The sequence below is a fragment of the Pleurodeles waltl genome, chromosome 9 (genome assembly GCF_031143425.1).
Source record: "Pleurodeles waltl isolate 20211129_DDA chromosome 9, aPleWal1.hap1.20221129, whole genome shotgun sequence".
In the NCBI taxonomy this organism is placed as follows: domain Eukaryota; kingdom Metazoa; phylum Chordata; class Amphibia; order Caudata; family Salamandridae; genus Pleurodeles; species Pleurodeles waltl.
The window spans coordinates 280327526-280355150 of NC_090448.1; positions in this window are offsets into that span (position 1 = coordinate 280327526).

The window sequence follows — 27625 nt, forward strand, 5'->3', positions numbered from 1 at the left end:
TCATGACTGGGTCAATATTGGTGGGACGTGTGGGAGATCGGGAGAGATTCCATTTCCAATAGGTTCTGTTTTAAGAGGTGAGAGCCCACTTAGTCATGTATTATTTTCACACATTTTTGTAGGGTGTGTACATCCTGCACCAAAGATAATTTTGAGTACAAACTGATGCCAACAGTGTACAGATGTAGCTTTACGGCAGTGTTGTTAAGCAATTGCTCAAGTGATTTTGCATACAGATTTCATATAGAAAATAGTGTGGGGCTTTGAGGTTCACCTTAGGTCATTCTTCAAATTGCTGATGAAAAGTTTCACAATTTTGAAAGCTAAGACTGGCCAGTCAAGAAGGAGCAAGACCAGCTTTGAACTCGGCCATCAAGGTAGATTGTTATCTCCACGTTCTCAAGGAAGAGATTGTGTTTCACAGTTCAAAAATCCTGAAATCATAAAAAAGAGATGTACTATTAGACTTAAATAGTCAACATCAGCAAAAATTACTATTTACATTTCAGCATGTTACTAATTTTCCAAATGAATGCTCATAATTTAAGACTGATGAAGATATAGGGCCTGATTTAAATATTGGCAGGTGAGTTACTCTGTCACAAGAGTGGCAGATATTCCGTCCTAGGAAATATAAATCCCATAGGATATGATGAGATTTAGATTTCTGCGTATGGGATATCTGTCACCGTTGTGATGGAATAACTCGCCCGCCAATATCTAAATCAGGCCCATAGTCTCTAACTCTATAATGTACCTTGATTCCAAACATCTGACAGCATGTTCCCTCTAACCACCTCTAGTTTTGTGTAATATTCCATATATCACAACAAATCTCAGGAAGATAGCATTGCTATTGTGACTATATTGAACATATCTGGCTACCAGATTTTTATAGTTTTTGTGTGGCAACCCTGAGGAGTTCTAAAATGATTTTTCTTTGCTGGATGTATAGTACTGCCAATAGACTGCATCCATAGAGGCATACCTGCACATGCAGAGTATCGTCACAATGACAATTAAAATATTGTGTATTTGGATATGTTTTATTTGAAGGAGGTACATGACACAAATTCACATTGAAACTAATTTTACATGCTTTGCTTTTGTTACATGTAAATAAACAAAGATTTGTGTTTTTATGGCTGTAATAGTCGTAATTCAATCAATCAATAAGTCATTTTTAGAGCATGCTACTCACTCATATGGTCTCAAGGCACTGTGGGGTATGTTGTTAGGGTTCAGTCAAAGAGCCAGGTTTTGAAGTCCTTCCTGAATTGAGGTAGTGATGGCGACTGTCTGAGGCGGAGAGGTAAGATGTTCCAACATTTTGCCGCAATGTAGGTGAATGATCTTCCTCCAGCCGAGGACTTCTTTATGAGTGGTACAGTGGTGAGCAACTGCGGGGAGGAGTGGAGAGGTCTGGCAAGGGAGTACCAAGTGATGCAGTGGTTGATGTAGCTGGGTCCAAGGTTGTGGAGGGCCTTGTAGGACTGTAGTAGGAGTTTGAAATTGATCTTCTTCTCGACGGGGAGCCAGTGGAGGTCTCTCAGGTGCTCTGTGATGTGTTCTCGGAAGGAGATGTTCAGGATGAGTCTGGCGGCAGCAATCTGGATTTGTTGTAGCTTGCTCAGGTTTTTTTGGGTGGTTTCACCATAGAGGATGTTGCCATAGTCAAGTCTGCTTGTGATCAGGGTGTGTGTCATGGTTTTGTGACAGTCGCTAGTGATCCATCCGAAGATCTTCCGTAGGAGTCTGAGGGTGTGGAAGCAGGTGGAGGTGACGGTATTGACCTGTCTTGTCATGGCGATCACTCAGTCGAGGACCTATGCCCAGGTTTTGTGCATGGTCTCTTGGGGAGGAGGGCTGCCAAGTGTTAAGGGCCTCCAGGAGTGGTCCCAGGCTGAGGAGGATGGTCACAGGATGAGGATCTCTGTTTTTTCGGAGTTCAGCTTAAGGCAGCACTCCTTCATCCAGGGGGCAACTCCTTTCATCCCGTCTTTGAAGTTCTTCTTGGCCGTTGAGGGCTTTTCAGCCAGGGAGATGATCAGCTGGGTGTCATCAGCGTAGGAGACGATGTTCAGACTGTAGTTCTTGACAACTGGGGCAAGCAGGTTCATGTAGATGTTGAGCGGCATGGGGCTCAACAGGGAACCTTGGGGTACTCCACAGCTGATTTCTGTAGGGCCTGACAGGTATGGCAGGAACCTGACTCTCTGCATTCTGCCTGTCAGGAAGAAGTGTATCCATCGAAGGACCTTGCCAAGTATTCCTGCTGTGTGGAGTCTGGAGCATGGGGTGCAGTGGGACACTGTATCAAAGGTGAATGATAGATCTAGTAGGATGAGGGCTGCTATTTGGCCACAGTTGAGGAGAGAGCAGATGTCATCTATGCCAGCGAGCAAGGTGGTCTTGGTGATGTAATTCATTCTGTATCCTGATTGGGAGATGTCCAGGATATTGTTGTCCTCGATGTGTTGGTGGAGCTGAATGTTGATTGCTTTTTCGGCTACCTTGGCTGGGAAAGGCAGCAGCTAGATGGGGTGGTATTTCTTGAGATCTGTTGGGTCAACTTTGGGTTTCTTCAATAGCAGGCAGATCTTAGTGTGCTTCCAGTCCTTGGGGAAGGTGGCTGACTCTAGAGAACACTTGGTGTTCTTGCGGAGGTCAGGTGTGATCAAGGCACTGGCCTTGTTGAAAATGTAGTGTGGGCAGGGGTCAGTGAGGGCTCCAGAGTGGATGTTGCTCATGATGGAGCGAGTCTCATCCCTCATGATGGGGGTCCAAGTGTCCAGGATTAGTGGGGGTTCGGTGGATCCTGGTTGGGGGTTGTTGGTGAGTTCGGAGAGTCTTGGAGTCCGAAGCTGTCATAGATATCCTTGATTTTCCGATGGAAGAAGGCAGCTAGTCTGACGCTGAGCTCCTGGGATAGAGGGATGTTAGTGGTCTCAGCTTGTGGTTTGGTGGATTCCTTGATAATGTGGAAAAGTTCCTTTGTGTTGTGGGATGGTGTTGATGCGGTCTTGCAGGGTTGCTTCCCTGCTGGATCGGATGAGGCCATGGTGGGATCTTGTGGCGGCTTTGAAGGGTGCAAGGTCCTCTGGGGATCTGCTGTTCCTCCACTTCTTCTCCGGCCTCCTGCAGGTGTGCTTTGATTCCTGGAGTGCTGGGGTGAACCAGCTGTCTTTCTTGGTGGTATGTTTCACTGTACTCATTCGGAGAGGAGCTAGGGTGTTGACACAGTTGGTGATCCATTTGTGGAGGTTGCGTGCTGAGGTATTAGCATCTGTTGTGTCGGGTGTGGCGAGTTGTTTAGGGTGTTGACAAGTTGCTCCTCTGTGGTTTGGTTCCATTTCCTGTGGGGTGGGTGAGTGGTGTTGGTGTGCGCTGTAGGTGTAGAGATGGAAAAATGAATGCAGTAGTGGTTGGTCCAGTGTAACAGTGATGAATCGTTGATGGTGGCGTTGTATCTGGTGGAGAAGATGGGGATGAGTGTGTGTCCGTCGATGTGCATTTGTGAGATGACCAGTTGCTTGACCCCGATAGTGTACAGGTTCTCAAGTAGTGATGAGGTGTTGTGGTCATTGTGGTCTTCTATGTGGAAGTTGAGGTCTCCAAGGAGTATGTAGTTGGTGATGGCAAGTACGTGGGGACTATGAGGTCGGCAATGAAGTGGTCTGTAGATGAGGGTGCCGCGGGTAGTTATTTCATTTTACATTAATCTATCACTTAACAGTCTACTACATCTGTAAATTATGCTGGACTTAGTACTGATGGTTCTACCTAAAGTCATTTCGGAGAGTAAGAGTTGTCAATGTCTCTCCATTTACTTACTGACGTCAGCTGATTTTAAACTGAAAGTCTTAATAAACTCTTTTACAACCAGGTCTATGATTGTACTTTCACTGATTGGGTTATGTGTGAACTGGAAATGTTTGTCTTGCTCCTCTATGTTTATTTATTTACATATGTAGTCATTTTATAAATGTTGAAATATTATTACTCTAATTTTATTTAATTGTTATATGTTAATTTAATGTTGGTATTTATTTTTATATCAATTGTGGTATATTTTTTTAATTGTTTACATTTATTTATCTTTGCATTTTCTTTAATATATATGTATAGATTTTATATTTTTTAAAGATTTAGGCGGTCATTATGAACATGGTGGGAAAGACCGCCGACCACTGTGTCAGCGGTGAACAGAATCCCGCCGTTGGTGGTGAATGGAAACCCGCCATATAATGAATGAAAAACCGAACCCCGCCCAAAATTCCCAGACCACCACTCTCGCCATGACTGTTGCTGGGAATCCCGGCCCACCCCGTCACCGCCAAGCACACCCACATCCCGCCCTCCAAATAATGATGCAAAAATCACCTCAGCGGACAGTGGAGGCCAGATGACCATTGGTGGCTGCGACCACCACAGGCGGCAAGTAGACCCAACAGCAACAAGTGCTCACATTGGATAGGCGTATCACCCACACACCTGACACACATCCAGAACCCCATAAAACACCCGCAGACACACCCCACAATCCTTTGCAACGAAACCAGGACCACAGGACGGAGAGCACCAGAGCCAGACAGCGAACAGCAGCATACAGGAGACGCACATCGACCCACAGAGGAGCACCCTTACCCTGTCCCCAGTCCCGACACAATCTACCACCCTCACCATGTCCCCTCCCCAAAAATCCACGCCTCACCGAAAGGGAGCTAAGGACCATGGTGGACGAGATCCTGAAGGTGGAGCCACAAATATTCGGGCTGAGGTGCAGCACACACCCATCGTGCAGAACTTGGAGCTGTGGCAGACCATTGTCAACAGGGTGCATGCAGTGGGACACCATCCACGTACCAGGGACGACATCCGGAAGAGGTAGAACGACCTGCGGGAGAAGGTCATGGCCATGGCATCTCGGCACCACATCGCAGTGCAGTAGACAGGGGCCGCCACCAACACCACCCGACTACTCCGACTGGGAGAAGGTCCTTGCCATCCTGCACCCAGAGGGACTCACTGGACTCACTGTAGGAATGGACTCAGGTAAGTCATCTACAATTACCCCATATATAACACATCTGCAATGCATGCACCACCCCACCCCACCCACACCCACCTGGACCTACACCCCACCCAGCCATTACCCACCACATCCACCACCCGGCATTACCTACAACCCACTAACAGGCCCACATCACTCCCACTGTGCATAGCCACCCAACCCTGCATGTACCCACTATGGAACTATACCCCCACCACAATGCAACCCCGCCACTGCCAATAAATGCTAAGTCAACCTCACAAAGGCACCCTGGAAGGCCACTGAAATTACCACCAGCACAAAATAGCACAGTCCTGTACACCTCAAACCTACATACATATGTAACAGACATGTGTATGTCCCCCAACAGGCACCACCACCCATGCAACCCTAATGGACGGGACAAGGAGTGCCACAGCCCTCCAGGGAGACAGAGCCACCTCACAAGACCTTGGCGAAGGATCCCTGGACACTGATGAGCAGGCGGGCCCCTCACACAGTCCTGAATTCCACCATGCAGCAGCCCCACCCAGGAAACCACTGTCACCCCTAACATCCAGTCAAGACCAGCAGGCCAGGGGAGGCGTACCCACACCAGTGTACCCAGGGCACAGACTGGTGGAAAACAGCTACAGAAGCCACAGTTTCCCACTCCCAACATGCAGGAAGGTGAGGGCCCCAGTACAAGTGGCATGTCCAGACCTGTGCAGGGGACACAGGCACAGGGGGCTAGGGCAAGTTCAAGTGTCCCAGTGGGCAGGGGTGAGGCCACAGGATGGATGCAGCAGCCCAGGACATTATTGCAGAGGTATTGGGGGCCTACCAACAAACCCAAGACAGGTTGGCACAGATTGTGTCCACCCTGGAGGAAAGTCAGAGGATGCAGTAGCAACAACACCAACAGGCCATGGAGCAGTGGAAAGAGCACAATGCCACAATGGCCACCACTGCTGGAGCACTGCTGCAGTTGGTTATAAAACAGACACCCACACCGGACAAGAGGCCCCCACAGCAGCCCTGGACAACCAGCATCTGATGACCCAAGCAGCAGAAACATCCCAGGAAATACTCTCCCAGGAAACCCAAGGGCCAACTATGCCTCCACAAGAAGCTCCACAGCATGTGCCCAAACGTAGTCCTAGGCCAAGATATGGCGCTGGAAACCCAGCTAAGAACAAGACCCCCTCCAACAATTGACTCTGCTACAAATGCAAAGCAACCATCCCACCCATTCACCAACAAAACCTAGCTGAGGGCAATATGAAGTACTATTCGACAAAATGGACCCATCTAAACCATCCAACAAGGCTACCACCAAGTTGGTTTTGAGGACACCCAACCCTTACGACTCCCATCACTGTATATAGCACAATTCACTCAATTCTACCAATAAAACACATTTCACACCTGTAACACTGTCCCCTGCCTTAAATTGTGAACAAAGTAGAGTATGGATGCAACTGGCAGAGAACAACTTTATTGTCAATTTGTGCTTGATGGTGGCACTGTGTGCCCAAATGGTGGCAAGGAGGGAATGCATATATTTTCTGTCAGTACCATGCAGAAGTGGTCCATGTATCGCCTATCATGACCAATCCCCCTTATCTGACAGAGCACACTGACAGTATTAGTCACTAACCCCAATGACAGGCTTAAGTCCCACACAGTTATTGGAAGTAGAGTTGTATCAGTTGTTTCTTGGAATGGACACCTTCCCCTTCCTCATCCTCACCATCACTCTCCTCACCTCTCTGGGGTAGCTGATCAAGACCTATAGCACTCTCCACCCCAAAAGGGGGATAGAATGTCTCACTGCCACGTTGTACAGCATGCAGCAGGCCACCACTATTCTACACACCTTATCAGGCCCATAGGCCAGGGAACGCCCAGATATATGTAGAAACCGTAATCTAGCCTTCAGGAAACCTATAGTACGCTCTACTACCCTCCTAGTACGTCCATGGACCTCTTTGTATTTCCTCTCTGCATCCATCCTGGGATTCCTCACTGGTGTCAGGAGCGAACGCAAGTTTGGATAGCCAGAATCACCTACAAAATGGTTCAATACAGACTCGTCATTGTTATGTCCCTTAGTCAGACAGGCTGGTTTTCTGCAATGTGTCAGTTATTGACAGGCAAACTTACCTATGATCCACCCTCTGTCCTCTTATAGTTGTTCCATCTCTGTGGCACACTACTGTTCCTCAACTCAAATGAATCATGGACTGAACCTGGAAACATGGTATTCACATGTGAAATGTACTGGTCTGCAGTACACACCAATTGGATGTTCATGGAGTGAAAGTTCTTCCTGTTTCTGTACACCTGTTCACTCACTCTTGGGGGAATGATGGGTATGTGTGTGCCATCGATGGCACCTATGACATGGGGAATGTTTGCAAAGGCTTGAAGTCAGACTTGATGGCAGGGAGGTCAGTACTTTTGGGAAACTGCACATAAGATTGCAGATGTTGTACAAATGCATTCAGAAATCTTGTCAGTACCTGGCTGAATATTGGCTGTGAGAAACCAGCATCCATGCCCACTGTCACTTGAAATGAGCCTGTGGCCAGGAAATCAAGTGCGGAGAGCACCCGGACCTCAGTTGGAATGGCATGCTGATTACGATTTCCCGGAGTTAGTGCAGGATCCAGTAATGCGCAAAGGTCCTGAATAGTTGCACGTGTGAGTCTGTAAGTGATTATGATCTGACGCTCCACCATGGTCCCCATATCCACAAGTGGTCTGTACACCGATGGTGCCCTTCCTCCCCACAAGGGTCAGTACCTACGAGGGGTTACAAAAAGGAGTGATGAAGACACATACATAGGCACACTTCTCAACATTTCTGCACTGCATTGTTCATTGTGGTGTCTCTACAATAACTGCTACCTGACAGATATACATGTACATCACTAGGAGGGATCAGAGTAATTTATGTGTGCTACTATACGGAATGGATAGAGGCCTAGGTGCTTCATGTGGCTAGTAGGCCCTGCATTGTGAGTAGTAGGAAATTCAAGATGTGTGGGTGATGGCAAAATGTCTGCCCACTGTAGATTTGCCCCTTCGTTGTGGAAGTGACCTCATACCGCTAGCGGTTGATGTCACAGAGTAATGCAGTGTTGACCGCTGTTCACACCCTCACTGGCTAACATGGATGCCAATGGGGAATCCTGGCATATCATGATCGCCGCCGGCGGTGACGGTGCATACCGCCGTGGAACGTACATGCGTTCGTCATCGTTTGATCACTTGACTCCCTGATCTCGTGCGGACAGGTACTCCACTCTGTGTACTGCTGTGGCCTGCCTCTGGCTATGGATGTGCCACTTGGTGCAGGTGAAAGGGTCCCGGCCTTCACCCAGGAAGAACTGGAGAAGCTACTGGTGGGGGTCCTGCCCCTGTACGGCAAACTGTACGGACGGTCAGAGGTACAGGTGGGTCTGGGTTTGGAGGGCACTGTGTGTGTAATGGAGGGTGTGGATTGGACACATGTGTGCTCCTCTGAGCCTGCATGGGCCATGGTGCATGGAATGGTGTGTACGACTGTCCTGTATGTCTGAGAGTACTGTCAGTCCAATAATGGACAATTTGCCAGCTGTTCCTGTCGTGCAAGTGTCTGACCTCTGTGTTCCATTTCTTTGTCGCCCTTCTAGGTCAGCGCCAACCAGAAGAGGGCACATTGGCATGCCATCGCCAAGGAGGTGCGGACCCTGGGGGTCTTCAACCGGCAGACCACCCACTGTCGAAAGAGGTGGGAGGACCTGCGGTGCTGGGTGTGAAAGATCAGTGAGGCCCAGCTGGGGAAGTCCTCCCAACGTGGAAGGGGTGCCCATCAGGCACTGACCCCCCTCATGTGATGGATCCTGGCAGTGACGTACCCAGATCTGGATTGGCGCTTGAAGGCTGCACCGCAGTCACAAGGGGGCGAGTACTCATTGACCATAATTCAGTCTGGAAGGATGATTGGGTGTGCAATAGGGCTCATACTGCTTAGAGCAGGGAATTTGACTGGTGTCCATCTACTGTATGTTCCCCAAAGGGTGTAGGGGTATCCCTGTCAGGTTTCACCTACCTTAGCTCCAAAAGTATTTCAGGGGATGGGTGTAGAGCAGTATTTTGGTCAATAGTTAGGGGCATGGCCATGGGCATAGTGTACGGTGCTGCCTGTTGGGTGTGTTTGCTGGGTGGGTGTATGTCTGGCCATTATGTATCAGCATTCAGCTATTTACAAGTATCTCTCCTGTTTTGTCTCCCAATCCCTGTTCTCTTGTGTTGGTTTGATACAGCATCAACATCATGCGAGGGAGCTGAGGCATTGGCAAGTGGGGAGGCAGCTGCCTACGGATCCTCCGAGGCAGAGACAGCGGACGCCCAGGGGACCAGTGGGTGGAAGAGTGAGGGGACTTCCACGGGGGAGGCTACTACCACAGGAGGTGGTGACTCTGAGACCTCTTCCAATGGGGTTCCCCCGGCAGTGGCGGACCCTAGTGCGCACACCACTACCGTGAGATCTTCCTCCATCCCCATACCATCACCGCCCTCCCCTCTGCTCTGCACCGAGTTGCCCGTGCCCACCCACCCAGAAAGGTGGGTGTCTCCTTCACCCCAGGCACCTCCTCCCCTGCCCCAGTCAGCCCTACTGCCCTCACAGAGGAGGCTATTGACCTCCTGAGAACCATCTCTGTAGGGCAGATAACCATCATAAATGCCATCCAGGGGCTAGCATCAGAGGTGCAGCAGACCAATGCCTGTCTGGATGGCATTCACGGTGCCGTGTCTGCCCTACAGAGTTCTTTTCAGGCTCTAGCCTCCTCTCGGACGGCAGCCAGTTTCCCAGGCCATTCCATCCACCCTCCAACCTCCTCTACCCCTTCAGCACCCCACTCCCTTCACCCATCCAAAGCACACAATCAAACCCGCTGACAAGCACATCAACACAGAAGAAGCACACTTCAAAACACAAGCACCACACCTCCCACCACAATCATTCACACAGCCAACAGACACCTACACACAACCACTTCCACTTTCCCCAATGTGCTCACCTCTTCCGCCTCCCTGTCTGTCCCCTCTACATCAACACCCTCGTGCACTGCACCTTCACTTACTGTTACTGCTCCTCTTCCTGCACTCACCACAATAGCAGGCATCCATACATGCACCCCATACACCACACCTGCACTCACCACCTCTACTGTAGTTGACACATGCAGCACACTCACCAGACTTGCAGACACCCACCCAACATACATCCACACTAGCTGTCTGTCTTCTGCCACTGTGTCCACTCCCTACCTCCCAAGACACACAAACGCACCAAGACACCCACCCATCAGACATCCACCACACAACAGCATACTGAACAGTCATCTGCACCCACTACATGCACACCTGCACCCCATACCTCCACTCCCACGCACTCATCCACGCCCACCCCAATTGCTCCCAAGAAACGTTTCCTCTCCCGTGCTGACCTCTTCCAACCCACTGGCCCACCCCGTCTTGTCCCCAAACGTGCCCACCTCCTAGCCCTTTCCGCTCCTTCCACATCACAGCCCACCCCGGTCCACCCTACCCATTCCCATGCCCCTTCCCCAGAGAAGAAGACGGCCCGGTCAGAACCTAGGCCATCCAGCTCCACCAGAGCCAAACAGCCCCCACCCCGTTTAAAGGAGAAGCCCACCCCCTCCACCCTCCAAAAGAAAGTCAGAGGCCCCACCACTCCCTGCCCCCCTTCCGTGAGGTACCTGGATCCCCATATGGTGCCCCGTTCCGTAGAGTCCCCAGCACTTGTGGGAGTCAGGTGTGGCCCGTTGTGGCCCATGACAATCGGGTTTTTTACGGACTGTCCATTGGCCCTGTTTGCACTGTTTGGCTCAGTGAGCTTCTTATTAAAGTTTCTGTGTGGCCTGTGTTTGGGCTGCATGCAGTTACACCCTGGTGTTTGTTTTGATTTTTTATGGGGTGGGGCTATTGTATATACTATGGTCAAGTTGCATTAGCCTTCGGTCGGGTACGTACCTCTTGGTGTGGGGTGTATGACTTTTGCTGCTGGGAAGGGTTGGGTGGGCGTTGCCTGATGTGTGGAGTGGGTGGGTATGTAACTGTGCCCTTTCCTCCCTTCTGTCGAAGGTTGCAGTACTTACTGTTGTTGTCTTCGTCGGCGGTCTCAGTCGTGTAGGTACATGGCAAGGAGCGGGGCTGCCATGATCTGCAGCTCTCTATCCATGGCTGCCGCTGCACGTTCTGTCGAACTTCGTTACGTTGTTCCTTATCTTTCGTTCATTTCCACCTGGCTTTGTGTGGCTGTGTTTCTCGCCCCAGAAATGGCGGCAGAATGGTGGTTCCGAATTTGATGGGCCGGTTGGGCCTTTCCGTTGGCCTGTGGGCGGACTCTGCCGTCGGCGGCGGGACACCTCTGTGGGCGGTGGGTGGTTCACGGGATGCGTGTGTTTCATTTGGATCATTATTTGGCGGTCTGGACCGCTCCTCTGTTGGCGGTTTCTACCACCACCACCGGCATAGCGGAACGGACCGCCATGTTCGTAACGAGGGCCTAAGTTTTCAAAGATAATAAATGTTAAATATGTTTAATAATAGACTTCCCAATGTAATAGCATTTTTTTCACATTATTTTGTAGTCAATACTTTTGTACTGTTCATTGTACGTACACAGATTCAGTATTTTCGTCTTTGTTAGTTTTATCCCAATATTTTTTTATCAAGAAGTTTTTGACCTTGATATTATATTATAGAAAGTCTGATGGCTCTAGAAACTGGGAAAGTGTTTGATGAGGTCAGCTACGTGTTCGTTGAGGCAAAACGTTTGACAGAGCACCCCCCAATCGGTGGGGCGCGGTGTTTAGCATCTGGGCCCTTGACTCAGTCAGGCGATGTGACAGCCGGGGGCGACTTCCCATCCCCTCGCCTTGCGAGATGCAGGGTAGAGGGTGGCGGAAGTCCAAAGTCACTCTGGAAGCATCTCACCCATGCCCACTGCCGTCGCAATGGCCAGGGATATTTAGGTGACCATACCCCTGGCCTCTGCTTTTTCGGAGCAGAGCATTGCAGTGATGGTGGCCATAATGACCTTGAGGGATCCTGAACTTCAACCTTTGAATATTTCTGCATGGCGGCACACACAGTTGGCGCTGTGAGCCTGCGCATCCTTCGAGTGGGACATCTGCGGGCCTTGAATTGTCCTCGCTAAAGTACAGCACCCTCGGGCCCTGAATCACCCTCGCTGTAGTGCAGTACCCGCCATCTTCTGTCCCACAAATTGGGCTCTTTTTATTGGCAATCCCATCTTCCTTGCCCATTATCGAGCTCTGCTTTATTTTATTTGGTGCATACCAACTATTGTCCATTTTGTTATTTATTTGTTGCATAACAACTATTGTACAACAGGCTCCATTTTGTCACTCCAGAACCTTGCCGCGCTATTGAGATTGCGTTGGCTAGGGGACCTTTTGCTTGGCTCCCAACAATCACTCCTCTCATGACCTCCCTTCACTCTCACAGCTTAGAGAGGTATGGCACCAGCTCAGTTATCAGCCTCCCATGCTTGGTCAGCCCTGCCCACTTTCCTGGCCTTGTGTGGCTGACCAGGGCTTACAGCACAGTGCATTTACCAGAATTGAAGATCCAGCCATGGGGGTCATGAATGCAGACCAGGTTTTATTCTATTTGAACTGTTTTTCTTGTCAATGCGTGTTAATTGAGTGTGCCATTAACTCTTTGTTACTAGCTTGTTGTGCCGTCCCAGGTTCCATTCGCTCCTCTTCATTATAGGATTGTTGGGTTGTTACACTAAGCTGTTTAGGCACTGACACTCTCACCTCGGTGGGGCATTAGATTGTGCCTTGTCATTCTTACACTGTGTTGGTGATTCCCGTTATTTGTTTCCCCCCATTGCGATTAAGGGAGTCCGAGTGGCTAAAAGAAAGGGTAGAGATCTGAAATTGACACAGCTGCTGAAGCTGGTTTAGGTTAAACTGGGTGACGAGAAGCTGCTCAGAAATCTCATGGTAAGAGTCAGATTGAGAGGAAGAGGAAGACTGAGTGATAGCAGAGCGCCCACGTGGTCCCATGTTCCACCCCGGGTGACCTTTTTGCCGGTCAAGCGAAGGGCGAAAAAACAGAAATGAGTCCCCTCTGATAATTTAGGTGAGATTGTACCTACTCCCCCACCAGTTACACCTAATGCTCCCTCACCTTCTACTCCTGCAGCCCATTCTGCCCCCTAACGCAACAGCGGGGTGGGGAGGGAATGTACGGCCAAGTTGGTCACCTAATACAGTGTTTTTCCACGGTTCCCCCAGCTGGCACATAACCTCGACTGCAGAATGCGACAAAGTCAAAAGGGGCCTATGCTGCTTTGGTGGACATTAGGCAGGTAATCATGGCCTTATACTCAGGATCAACTGGCGTAGCAGTGAGCAACTACAAGCCAAAACATTGCCTCATCCTGTAATAGCCCACAGCAGTCCACCCCGCCATCCATAATGACCCCTGAATAGGAGCAGCCGACATCTCTTTCGGAGGGGCAATCAACAAACTCACTGGACACCACCACCCAAGCTCTAATTTCAGTGGCCCATCTGCTGTCCAAGCTGGCTGCCCCTATGGGAGCAGAAGCCCCACCTCCGCTCCCACCGACTACCCCCTGGGTCCCATCCAATGACATTATGAGCACCATTGCGGACTGTAAGAAACAGGTGGAGGCCATTGATGTGACACACCTTAATGAGAAGGCTGGATCACATGAGATTGGATTGCAAAGGAGCTCAAAGGACAGAGTCCGGTAACAAAGCTGACCAGGGTGGGGAGAAAGTGAGTTCTTGCTTCGACTTCGGCTTGTGGGGGACAGGACACTTTACTATCTAGACAAGGGAAGTTAACTCCAGATATGCCTACTGATGTGAAGGAAAATATAGGGAAAGGGGAGTTTGTTGATATATTTTCTATGGTAAGAGCTAACAGAAGAGAATGTGAATGAAAGGATAAAGAAGGTAAAGATGCATCAGCAAAGGACAAGAAACCCAAGGTTGAGGAAACTATAACTAATTGGTTATTCAGGTTTAATGTGTATATGCCTGTGATACTGGAGAAGAAGCCAGAGCTTGCAACCTCCATGATATTTTATTTGAATAAGATGTTAAAAGCACACCATATGTATGGGGGAACAGCTTGATTGGATTACGATTATGATTTTAGGTGGGGAAATGTAGAGGATTTGGATATAGGCTTGGACCAGACAGAGGTTACTGTGTGGCTGGAGAACGTTAATAACAAGACCCCATTGAAGCTGCTATTTCACCAGCAACAGGCAGGGGATAAGAAGGGCTCGTTTTGGGCCTTCAATAGGAAAGTTTGCACATGCCCAGCAGAATCCTGCAAATAAACACATCTTCTCTTTTTGTGGCCATCTGTCCCACTGGAGCTCAAGTGTAACAAAAAATCAAGAGTCAAAGGGAAAAGGGAGGGCAACTCGAGGCAGCTATCCTCGAGTTGCCCTCCCCGGTCCAAATTACCAGGCTGATTCCATGGTTGAACTTGTACCCGACCAAGGACACAGAAAGTTGTTGTATATAGATTTTTCCTCAGATTTTAGGATTCCCACACTCAGAATGGCTTCCATTCCCCATTGTAGCATTCACTATCAGCTCTCATGCATCAATATGTGGTTTCCAAGAAGATAGCAAAAGAGAGAGTTTTGGGTTGGGTGGCCTGCCCCTTTTCCTCTCCACCACTTCAGAACTTTGTGTGTTCTCCCTTGGGAGTGCTCCCCAAAAAGAACCAGGGTAGTTTAAGTTGATTCATAGCCGCTCGATCCCTAGGGGTTCATTGGTGAATGATGTCCCCATTGACCCGCAGTTATGCTTGGTGCGGTATGCATCAATAGACCAAGCACTAGCAATGCTGCTCATACTTGGCTGGGGGGCCCTGTTCTCAAAGATGGATATAAAATATACATTTCTGTTACTCCCAGTGCACCCCAAAGATTACCACCTCTTGGGATTCCAATTTGCAGGCTCCTATTATTTTCCTAAATGTATGCCTTTGGGGATGTAGTGTTTCTAACACTTATTCTGAACAGTTTAGCTCCCTGTTACAATTGATATTTACCACATGCACAGGCCACAAGGAGGTGATTCATTATCTAGATGACCCTCTGGTATTGGGACCTCCAGATTCAGGTTCTGTGGTGTGCTCCTGGTCTTTGAATGCATCGTCTTCCCTTTTCAGGGACTTAGGGTTCCAATAGGCAAGACTGTAATTTCTTCCACGTGCCTTACCTTCCTCAGCATTGAAATTGATACAATGTCCAGGGAATGCTGCCTCCCACTGAAGAAGGTTCAGGCCTTCAAACAGATGACTGCCTCTTTGAAAAAAGAAACCCTCCATCACCTTCAAGTTCAAGTTGGTCAGCTGAACTTTGCCCTGTTTATCATCTCCATGGCTCGCCCCTTTTTGCGGTCCATTTTAAGGGCAGTGGCCAGCCTCAAAGATAAACATCACTATGCATGGTTGTCTAGTGAGGTTACGGAAGGAAGATTAGGGATAAGGTTCACCTTTTTACAGCAATTGAATGGCTTGATTATATGGCATTTGTGTCCAGTTTCTAACTGTGCCCTAGGTCTCTTCATAGACACGGCATACAGCGCTGTGTTTGGAGCAATTCTAGGCACTGAATGGTATAGGGGGACTGGCCGGCAGCCTGGCATGATAGGGGTATCACTAAGAATATTGCTTCCTTAGAGCTATTCTCCATTGTGGTACCAGTGCTCATATTCCTGACATCATGTCAATAGTAGATGCCAACAACAGGGAGGGGCTTCTTGCAAGTTTGTCTTGAGACTGCTGAAGCATTTGGTCATACTGTGCTTAAAGTCTAACATTTTGTTTCAAGCTAAGCATTTTCCAGGTATTCATAATAATACTGCTGAAAACATATTGCTTCAAGACGCAAGAATTTTGGGATTGCCATCCACATGCAGCAGAACAGATGAGAGTTTCCATCTGTGGAGTCCCACCTTACCGGAGTTAGTGGTGGCCTTGCTTGCAAAACATATGTAGATGTCTTACGAAAACTGCTTTGCACAGAATAGGTCTTTCCTGCATGCATGTGAAGTCTCAGGCATGTTTTCGGCTAATGCCAGATATCTTTTTCTGGGTAACCTCAGAGAACAAGGCAAACCGGTATCTTGTGCACAGGTCCATCCCGCAGCCATAAGGTTTTTTGCCACATTGAAGGGCGCTGGAGACATGCGTAACTCCTTTATCATTAAGAAAGTGTTAGAGGGATGGGCTAGACTCCAAAGCTATGACTAAAGATTGCAGGCATCCCCTCAATGCACATGTCCTGAGCCTCCTCCTGCCCAGCTTGCCAACGGTGTGCATTTCTCCCTGTGAAACAACTTCATTTGCTGCAGCATTCACAGTGGCCTTTTATGGCACCTATAGGGTGAGCAAGCTGGTTTGGTCCACCAGAACTGACTTTGCTGGAGGCCTAGAGTGGAGGGACGTTCAGTTAAGCAACAACTGGCTACTGATTTGGTTGACAAAGCCCAAAACTTATCAGGAGCAAAAAGGGGCACCCATTGAACGCAGAGCAGCCCCGGGTTCCCATCTGTGTCCTGTAGCTCGCTTGGGGTCTGTGTTGCTGGTCATGGTTATTGCACACAACAGGGACCACGGGTACGGTGCAGGCAGCAAGCGCATAGTCGGAGAGCGCCACTGGTTCCAAAGTTGCTCTGGAGTCGATGTGCTTAGTTTCTTCTTAGTTGCACCAGAGCTTACTTCCAAGGGCCCAGGAACTGGATATGGCAGCACTTGGCAAGTCAGGACTCTCAGCAAGAGAGCCCAAGTGCTAGAGGGTGAAGTCTTTAATGGACCCTGAGAATTCTTAACAAGAGACAAGCTCAGTTCAGGCCTTTGGAGAACCTTGGAAAGCAGGATGTAGAAAGAAAAGTCCAGTCCTTCCACTCCCAGGACAGAAGCAGCCAGCATCAGGCCAACACAACAAAGCAACATAGGAGCAGCCCTCCCACAGGATACTGCATCTTTTCTTTCTGGCAGAATGTCCTCAGTCCAGAAGTGTTTCCCCTCTGTGGTGCCAGATGAGTAACAGGGCGTTAGCCAATTCTATTATGATGCATTGGTGTCTCCCACCACGTCCGCTGAAACAAAAGATCCTGAAAGTGATGAGTCGTGTTGGGCATGTAATGCCAAAGAACGCACATTGAAACACATAAAGTGGCTTGTGCATATGGAAAGAGCCCATTCTAAAAGGGTTGTAGATTATTATTTTGCATTGAAGGGAAAACAGCTGAAGTCATGAGGTAATGAACACCAGGTTGGATTATACTACATGCTGGGAGCTGCTTAGAAGCTTAGTGTTACAAGTTGACAAAAGATGGAGGCTTGTTTGTGGGGCAATGGATTTAGGGGCATATTTACCACATTTCATGGCTCATTCCTGTCCTTTCCTTATGTTGGCACCTTTTGGCTGCCCATCGCCAATACTGCTGTGCAGGGGTGCCTGTATTGAAGGCGGGATTGTTTTTGTATAGGAAAGGGCGGCTTCCTGCTCAAAAAGAATCCTCAGAGGCATTTTCCTCTTCTACAGCAATCTTAGAAAGAGAAAGCAACAAGGAGAATTAAAGATATTCTTCCCCTGGGGAGGTTTACAACCTGGATCAACAAAGGAGGCTCTTGACAAAGTATGGGCCCACTCATATCCCACTGAATTATCTGGATATTCTATGAGATAATTCTCCTAGGCTGAGAGCATTTCAGACATTTGAATGCCAGGTGTATTATTCCAAAGCCAATGAAAGATATTTGTTACAAGAAGAAAAGTACAAATACCCTTAGTAAAGCATAGAGGAGTGACATGACTACAGTATATCTGGACGGGGAGGAGAGAAAGAGATGGGAGGGGTTACTACACTGAGGTTCATGCTAGATGCTTGAGGCCTCATTCACAAAGGTACACATACACATTTGTGTAAATTGACTCACCTCTCTTTTTATGTGCAGAACTCTCCACCCCAACTATAGAGTATCAGCACTCTTAAACTTACTATTAAATGGAATACTGAACAAGCGTAAACGTACACAAATGTGTAAGATTACCTTTGTGAATCAAGCCCGAACTGTTGAATTAATTGAATCCATCTAGAGGAAGCAGTAATATACAAGAAGGCCAGACAAGGCACAACCCAGATGTGAACTCTTTAAAATATGAGAGAATGTTGTACTAAAATAAATTCTCGAATTATCACCATTTGTTTAAAAATCTTACTGAAAGCTAAAAATATGCTAAACTAACAATATTAAATTATAAATCAATTTGAACATATATTACTAGCAGGTGTCGTGCTGGTGACCAGTGAGTTTGGTCATTGGAAACTCAGGGAATCAATGTTGAGAACCATTTCAAGCCAAAACGCTTGCATTAGGGTTGTGTTTCTAACTAATTTTACTAATGGTCAAAAGGTGTAGAGGTTACTAACAGGCATACCACTATATTTGTATAGTGCATCATTCCTAAAACTGGAGCTGTATTGTCCTGTGTGATTGTGCAATGATGTCAACTCGTAAACTGCAATGCTTAGCAGAGTACAGCAGAGTTCATAAACTTAAAATACTGAAACTGTTTGCAAATACCTTGTGGTCATACAAAATTCTAAATAAATCCGTTATCTTGTATAAACATGAATCACTATTTCATGTTTAGTGCTGAGCGACAGTGACAATGACTTCAGAACAGAACAAACATTATGAGCTGCCAGGAAATGGCCTGATATTTGCCAATCCTTAAAGTTATTGATTTTGGTGGCACCAATAAATCCGAGTGTTGGGAAAATCCTTCCTTTATAAGATATACCTGAGAGCCTATTAAGAATTTGAAACTACAAACATGTCCCCATTAATTCCTTATTTCCCCTGGATTTTCACAATTAGATTTTGTCTGTTTTTTGGAGCCCAAATGTTTGCATGAAAACAAAGAGCTCCAAGGTATTCCAGGAATATGATAATTCAGATGGGGGTCTCTAACCTCTGTTACCAGGCGGAGTGTGAATGTATTATTACGATTTATTTGGGTCAGTATAATTCCCTTTGTAACTAGAAGAATCACTGAGACTTGGCTGGTGGGGTTTGAGCGTTTTATTGCCAATATCTCTTCATCTATTTTCTAATATGATAGGTATCTGTCTCTTCCTTGTGGTGTCCTCTGGTTAGTTCATCACTTGTTCACTTGTCCTTCTTTCCGTGTTGTAGGTGGGCGTTACTTCGGGCCTGGTCTCCAGTTTGCCTCAGAATAAACTACGTAGAACTGTCACGATCCGCCCTTCAGTTACTGTCCTGGTTGGAAGGAATTGGAGGGCGACTTTGATTCTTGCATGTTCTGGTCAAGCCGAGATAGGGGTGACACATTCTGGTAGCCATTGTGCTGCTGACAAGAGAATGCCTAGGGAGTCCATGCCCTCAAGGTGGAGTCCCAGAGGAAAAGCCCAAAGGGAAAAAACCTCTTTCATAGGAACTCACAGAAGCAGGAAAAAGGAGAGCATCAGGAAACCAGGACTTCAGAGACTGGAACCTCCAAAGCTGCAGGGAAAAACAAGCAGGGAAATACTCCACTGGGATAGCAAGGAGGAGCGAGGACTACCACCAATATGAACTGTTGCAACACGAGGAGGGAATGAATCTGGCTCCTTATATACCAATGGACAGGAGTGACATAAAGGAAAGAAGAAAAATGCCATCTTGGATTGGGAATGCATCCTATGAATAACTGGAGAAAACACTATCTTAAAAAAGGAAAAAGAAAATAAATCAGTGCATGCAGGGAGGTGAACAGCATTTTCGGAGGAAGAGAACATGGCTCAAAACAATAAAAAGAAGACAAGAACCCCAAGTACAGAAAGAAGGCAAATACTAATATAGGGGAGCTGCTTGGAGCATTTGCGGCGCAACACCATGCCGCACGTCGAACGCGGACCCGGGCCTCCCAACCTCGCCACGAGCCACAAAAAGAAAGGCAAGGTCGAACAGGTGGCCTGCGGTGAGTCCGATAGCCCGTGAACCGGACTGTGGACCTCATCAAGGGCTGAAAATGAGACGCCAACTTGGTGAAGATTTGTGCTCCTCTTAACACTTCAGGGATGCCTTTGATAAGGAGCAGAGGATACCTGTATTTTGTGGTAAGTTTATTCAGCCCGCGAAAGTACATGCAGGGGCGTAAATCCTTTGTCTTCTTCAGTACAAAAAAAAAGAAGGAGGAGCCCCAGCAGGTGAGGAGGAGGGAATAATAAACAACCTCTGAACATTTTCCTTAAGATATTCTTCAAGTGTCTCTTTTTCGGGTTTAGAAAGCGAGTACATTTGCCCCAAGGGAACTACCACTCTGGGCTCCAAAGGAATGGCACAATCATATTCTCTATGCGGTGGTAAAAACGGCTTCTCTGATTTTTGAAAAACATCTGTAAACTCCAGGTAATGACTCGGTACTCCTTGCAAAAAATTGAAAGAACACCCCACTTCCTTATTTATTAAGGACATGCTCTTATATGACCAATTGGTTTCTGAAGGATAGCAAGTATATTGGCAAAACAGTGACAATAAGGAAATCGTTCTAGTTTCCCAATTACTATAGGATTATGCAGTGCCAACCAGGCCATATCTAATATTATCATGCGATTGGGTGAAGTGATCAGATCAAAAGATGATATACTCTTGATGTTTCCCAAACTTCAGACATAAGACTGGGGTTGTATCAGCGCCTGGTCCTGAAGCAAGAGGAGAGCCGTCTACCATATGGAACTGCTCTGGTGTTTCCTTTGGTATTCAGGGAATTTCCTTTTCCTTAGCCCATTTCTCATCGACCTATACTCCTTTATCACCATAGTCTAGCAAGGCTAATACTCTTTCTTCTCTTCCATCCGTTAGCTGCAACACGATGGACAAAAGGAAAAGAGATGTTCTGTTTTCTTTGAAGGAACATATATAAGGTATTTCTGAACATCCTGTCCCCTCCCTTTTTATAGAGGACAGGAGTTGGCATTTCCTGTTAGCTTAGCAGGGCGAGTAGGACAAGCATGAATCAGATGACCAGGATTGCCACAGTAAAGACACAGTCCTTTCAGTCGTCTGTGTTCAGGTTCTATCTCAGTTAACGGTTCTCGAGCCACATTCTCTCTACTTATCTGTTGCATTTCCTGAGCCATTTGTGGTACAGTATGGATTAATGACTCAGCTGTCTCTACTACGTTGTCCAATCGATATTCCATAGTTTTTTAACAAAAACAGGGTTTTCGGCATTGCAAACTGTTACGATCTGCCCTTCTCTTACAGTCCTGGTTGGAAGGAATTGGAGGGCGACTTTGATTCTTGCAAGTTCTGGTCTGGCCGAGATAGGGGCAAACCATTCCTGTATCCACAGTGAAGCTGAGAAGTAAATGCCTCGGCAGTTCATGCCCTCCAGAAGGAGTCCCAGAGGAAAAACCCAAAGGGGGAAAAATACCTCTTTCACAGGAACTCCCAGAAGCAGGACAGAGGAGAGGGTCAGGAAACCAGGACTTCAGGGACCAGAACCTCCAAAGCTGCAGGGAAAAACAAGCAGGAAAATACTCCGCAGAAACAGCAAGCAGGAGTGAGGTCTACCACCAACAGTAAGTGATGCAATGCAAGGAGGAAAGGCATCTGGCTCTTTATATACTAATGGACAGGAAGTGACATACAGGAAAGAGGGAAAACACAATTTTGGATTGGGAATGCATCATAGGAATAACTGGAGAAAACACCATCTAAAAAAAGGAAATAGAAAAGAAACCAGTGCATGCAAGGAGGTGAATAGCAGTCTGGGAGGGAGAGAACATGGCCCAAAAGAAGAAAAAGAAGTCAATAACCCCAAGTACTGAAAGAAGGTAAGCATTAATATAGGGGGGGCTGCGGGGAGCATTTGCAGCACAACACCAATGTGCATGTTGATCACTGTGAGGTCCAAAACCTGACCCCGGGCCGTCCAACTTCACCGCGAGCCACAAAAAGAACGCAGTGGGCAAGCAGGCGACCCATGGTAAGTCTGACAGCCCGGGAAACGGAACCCAGACCTCACCGGGCACCTGCATCGTAACGAGAACAGTCAGTAAATCATATGCTTGTGGTCATTCGTGTTCACGTGCTTGGTTCATGCACTTTATCCCCCAAGCCTCTAGCACCGCACGATCCCCTCCCCTTCCTTATCCTTTGTCTCCCCCTCTTCCCAAAAACCACCCTCTGTGATCCTGTACAGGGTTCAGTACCTTGTCTCTCCTGAAACGTGGTCGGAGGGTGCTCTCATCTTTATCTCTTTCACTCATTTGAAGTTTGTCTCCTCGTCGGCCCCGGGACCCGCTTCCACTGCTTTTTTTGTGCCGCTCTTCTCCTTGCTTCCTTCTCTCAGTATCTTTGCTGTCCATCCGTCTCTCTCTTTCACAACTCGTGTCTTCCGGGTTTGCCTCGCCGCCTCTTTAGTCCTCCTGTCTTGATCCTCAGTTCCAGCCAATCAGGACTGACAACATCATGCTTTGGAAAGACTGAGCTGCTAATCTCTCATCCTGTCGTACCCCAGTGGTCTCTTCCATTGTGTATAATGGACGTCTCTCTGGGCGATGATTCAGACCCTCCCATTGAGCCTGTTACACCAGCCCCATCAGAGATAGGAGGTCACTCATAATGAAAGCCTAAGTGTAAACCTGGGATAACTGAGGTGCTATCGTGTAGTAATGAGTATTCTAACAGCAATATCCAATATGGGCAAGACCAATAGTCAAGAGATAAATGATGTTATAAATAGCTAAGGTATCAGAATCACTATAGTCTAAAGAGGTTATTAATCCAAAAAATCTGGATAAATATTCTCTACATTAATACTGATTATCCACCCTTTGAATGGATCTCTTGTACCTTTTGATGTCTAAATGTCACTTAATGAGCTACAAATGGATTATGAAAATCCATGTGAATCTAACAAGGTCAAATCAGGAAGCAAATACATGTAATGTAGCAGAAATTTTATAACTACTTTGACGTCACAGTAATCACCTATACGGGACAATCTTTGTATTTTGTTATTTGAAAAACAAAGAGATAAACTGTAAAGTGGTGCATTGAAAGCCCATATTAATGTGTATTCACTGTAGAATAGAGATACAGACTGATGTGATATAGCCCTAAAACTTCATGTATAAGCAATTAATGAAATTCCACATGTTTCTTTATCATGTTATTACATTTTCTACCCTAAAACAACAATGATTTTCTGAAAAGAAATGCTTTAAATGTTAAATGTAAAAGTAGCAAATTTAGTTCTGCACTGTAGTCAATGGAACCTGTTAACAGAGTTATTACATTTACAAATCTACAGTATCATGAACACTGACAAAACCTATCAATGATTCATTGATATCTTAAATGTTATATGTGCCTTGTTTGATATAAATGTATGTACCATTTTAATTCATTTTAATTAGTCTAAGTGAGGCCTGTTTAATCATTCTTGCTAATGTGATGTTTCTTTAAAATTTTATTCTCTTGAAATGTTAGTTTAGAAATAGATGCCCTATTGTTTTACACATAGGGGGTCATTATGACCCTGGTGGTCACTAGACCGCCAGGGTAAAGGCTGCGGTCGGACGCCCGCAGTTGTGGCGGTCCGATACCACATTATGTCCGTGGCGGGGTCGCCACGGTCCAACCGCCGACACTGCCAGGCTGCCGCCAGCCTGCAGCCTAGCGGTCCCGGTGGTCCCGGCGGTTGTAATCCACCAGGGCAGCGGTGCAAGCAGCGCTGCCCTGGAGATTACGAGTCCCCATCTACCAGTCTGTCCATGGCGGTAAACACTGCTGGCAGAATGGGGGATATGGGGGGCTCCTGGGGCCCCCATGCACAGCCCCATCACGCATTCTTCTGCTAGAATTACGGGCAGTGGAATGCTCGACGGTGCTGCTGAACCCGTTGCACCGCCATATGGAGTCGGCTGCAATGTTAAGGTCCTGTTTCCCGCTGGCCCAGTGGGGAAACCATAATAGGGCCGGTGGGGTTCAGGCCGCCTGTGTGGCATTTTGGCAGTATGGCATTGGCGGGCGGGCTCTGCCGCCAGCCAATGTCATAATGAGGCCCATTGTGAGAAAGTAGCCTTGAGCCCAGTACATTGAGGAATTGCGGAAACTGACTACACACATTTATCTCTACCCATGCTGGTGAGCTAAGATAGATGCCTTTCCTATGTTGGTACTTGTTGGAAAAGGCCCTTTCTGCAGGTTTCCCCCTGTCTTTTTGGCTTCTGACCTCCTGGTATGATCTTGTGCTGAATTTAGTTTTTGCTGGCTTTAGGACTCTGGGCACTTTACCACTGCTGACCAGTGCTAAAATGAAAGTGATCTCTGTCCATGGTCTTGGTGATTGGTTTCTCCATGGTTGGCATATCTGATTTACCAGAAAGTCCCTAGTACAGTTATTGTGCCACCCACATGAGTAGCCTTGTAAACATCTCAGCCCTGCCATTGTAGTGTCTATGTATGTGCAGTTTTAACTGCCAGTTTGACCTGGCAAGTGCACCCACTTGTCAGGCCCAAACCTACCCTTTTACTACATGTACGTCACCCCTAATGTAGGCCCAAGGCAGCCCCATGGGCAGGGTGCAGTGTATTTAAAAAGTGACATGTAGTGCTGTGTTTTGCATCCTGATAGTGAAATACTATTGCAAAGCCTATCTCTCCCATAGGTTAATATGAGGAGTGCCTTGAAATATCTTTTACGTGTAATTTCCCATTGGGAGCAGATAGAGATGTAGAGTTGAGGTCTCTAAACTCACAATGTAAAAATACATATTTTGGTGAAATTAGTTTTTAAATTGAAAGTTTGAAAATGCCACTTTTAGAAAGTAGGCATTTTCTCGCTTACCATTCTGTGCCTCTACCTGCTGTGGAGTACACCTCTGGGTCAGGATGACAGTTGGGCTGGTTGTGAATTCACTCTAGACACTCACACAAAGGGAGGTGAGGTGTGTCCTGCTTATCCTGATGTGTCTTCCTGGGCTGGAGTAGAGGGAGGGGCTGACACTTGCACCTGAATAAGGATGTGCCTGTCCTTACACAAACAAGTCTCCAACCCCCTGGAGTATGTCTGAGGCCAGGGCAAGAAAGGCAGGGACTTGTGCACTACAAAGACTTTCCTTTGAAGTTTACCTACTTCAAAGGCAGAAATTAGTATAAGTATTATGCCTCCAAGACCAAAAATACAAACACTTCTGGACTGAGGACATTCAGCCAGGAAGAAGAGCTGAATGCTGTAGGAGGAACTGCACCTCTGCCTGTTACTTTGTTGTGCTGGCCTGCTGTTTGCTACTTCTGTCCTGGGAGTGAAAGCACTGGACTTTGGTTCCTACATCCTGCTTTTCAAGGTTCTCCAAGGGTTTGAAACTGAGTTGCCTCCTTTTAAGAAATCTCAGGGACATCAAAGATTTCACCGGCCAGTGCCTGGACTCTTTTGCTGAGAGTCCTGACTTGCAAATTGGTGCCAAATCCAGTCGCCGGACTCTTGGAAGTGATAACTGGTGCCCTGAGAAAGAAAATCCACACATCGGGTTAGAGCAGCTGAAAAATCGTCGCATCGCCTGAGGATTTACTTCAGTGCCTGCCTTGTGGTGGAAGGATTGATGCAGTGCCTGTAGGACTGACTCAGCACCTATTGGACTGACACAGTGCCTGTACCACCGTGTCTCTATCATCACAGTGTGCCTCGATTTTCCCACACATCGTCCCTGGGCATCATTTTCACATTGACCCTACACTACAGCAAGAAACTGAGGATGCGTGACCGGAAACTGACCATCCCCTCTCCTGAGGGAAGAGAACTGATGCATCACCTCCCCGGCCAGTAAGGAACTGACACATCACCTCTCCTGCAAGGAGTGGATCAACACATCATCTCCCCTGTCAGTAAGGAACCAACGCATCACCTCCCCAGTGCACAAAGGAACAGACGCATCCCTTTGTTTTCCGGTGCCTCACCTCCTTTGCAGCTCGCATCGTCTTTGTTTTTGAAGCATCCCAGGTACTGTGTGTTACAAAGAGACAACCATTGACTCCTCTGTATTAAGATTCTTTGCAACCCTTTAGAAGTTATATTTTTGCTTGTGTATGTTGTATTTTTGTCGTTTTCATCTTGTTTTATTTAGATAAATATTGGCTATTTTTCTAAACTGGGGTGGCACACTTTTGTAGTATTTTCACTGTGTTACTGTGTGTGTGTGTGTGTGTGTGTACAAATACTTTACACATTGCCTCTAAGATAAGCCTGACTGCTTGTGATAAGCTGCCAAGGGGGTGAGCAGGGGTTATCTTAGCTGTGTGGCTCCTTTACCCTGACCTGAGTGAGGGTCCCTACTTGGACAGAGTGCAAACAACTGCCAAGTAGAGACTCCATTTCCAACAGTAATGAGCAAATCATCTTGCACTTTGGACTTTAATGTATCATTCCCCTGCTCTGCTGGATTAGTACCAGTATCCTTGCCTTTCCCTTTAGGAGCAGATCCCTTGGACTCCAAGAGTTACAGACCTCTCCATCCTTACCCTTTAATTACAACGCTGTGCTGAGGCTTAGAAATGTTTTCCCGACCACAAAAAGAAGACTCTTAGCCTAGCTTCTTAAATGCTGACACCTTCCCTTTTTATCAATATTTTGCCAACTTTGGATATTCACTTTGTGCCCCAGATGTCATTTTTTCCAATACTTTGTGTTCCTTTTCTTTTTCCTTTTTGTCCTCATGTGTTTTAGCCCAGCACATGTTAACCTGTTACTTACTAATCTGTAGGATTTTCCCTTGTCCTAGGTAGCTAGGCTTAGATCATTTTTAAAATGACTTTATGATTAAAAGAACTGAACAGCGCTAGTTTTCTAGCCATCAGATTATCCTTTTGACGTTTTGTATTTTCATTGTGGTTAATTTATTGTCTGCAGTGTGAGGTACTTGTCGTGAGATGTTGTCGACAGTGGCAATAGTTTTCCTTGTGTGAATGTGGGAGGTTGGTATTAAGGGATCCCTGAATGCACCTTTAAGAACTGTATCAACCAGAGAGAGATTTGCTGAATGAGTCTCATTCACTGTGTAATTGTGAATTCATAGTCGGAAAGTGTAGCTACTGCTTTGAACTGTTTGGTTACCCTATCCTGTGGTGAGCAGACAGTTTTTTTTGTTTTTTGCCCGCAATGTTTTGCATTAGGTCTGCCTGAAGGGTGTGAGAAAAGTTGTAAAGGAGGGTGAGCTGCTGCGAGGAGTGAAATTGACGTCATTGTGTGTTGTGCTGGCATTGGTCGGTTGGTGTGAAGCTGCAATGGTATTGGTGGACTATGTCACAGAGTGTTACGTTGCTATTGGTTGGGAACATCGAAAAGAGAATTGTGGGAGCAGAATTACTTTCTGATTCAAACAAAATGTTTATTGTGAATTAATCAATTTGATTGAAAATGAAGTTCTTTAAACCATTGAAAAGTCTGATGAAAGAAGATGTTTT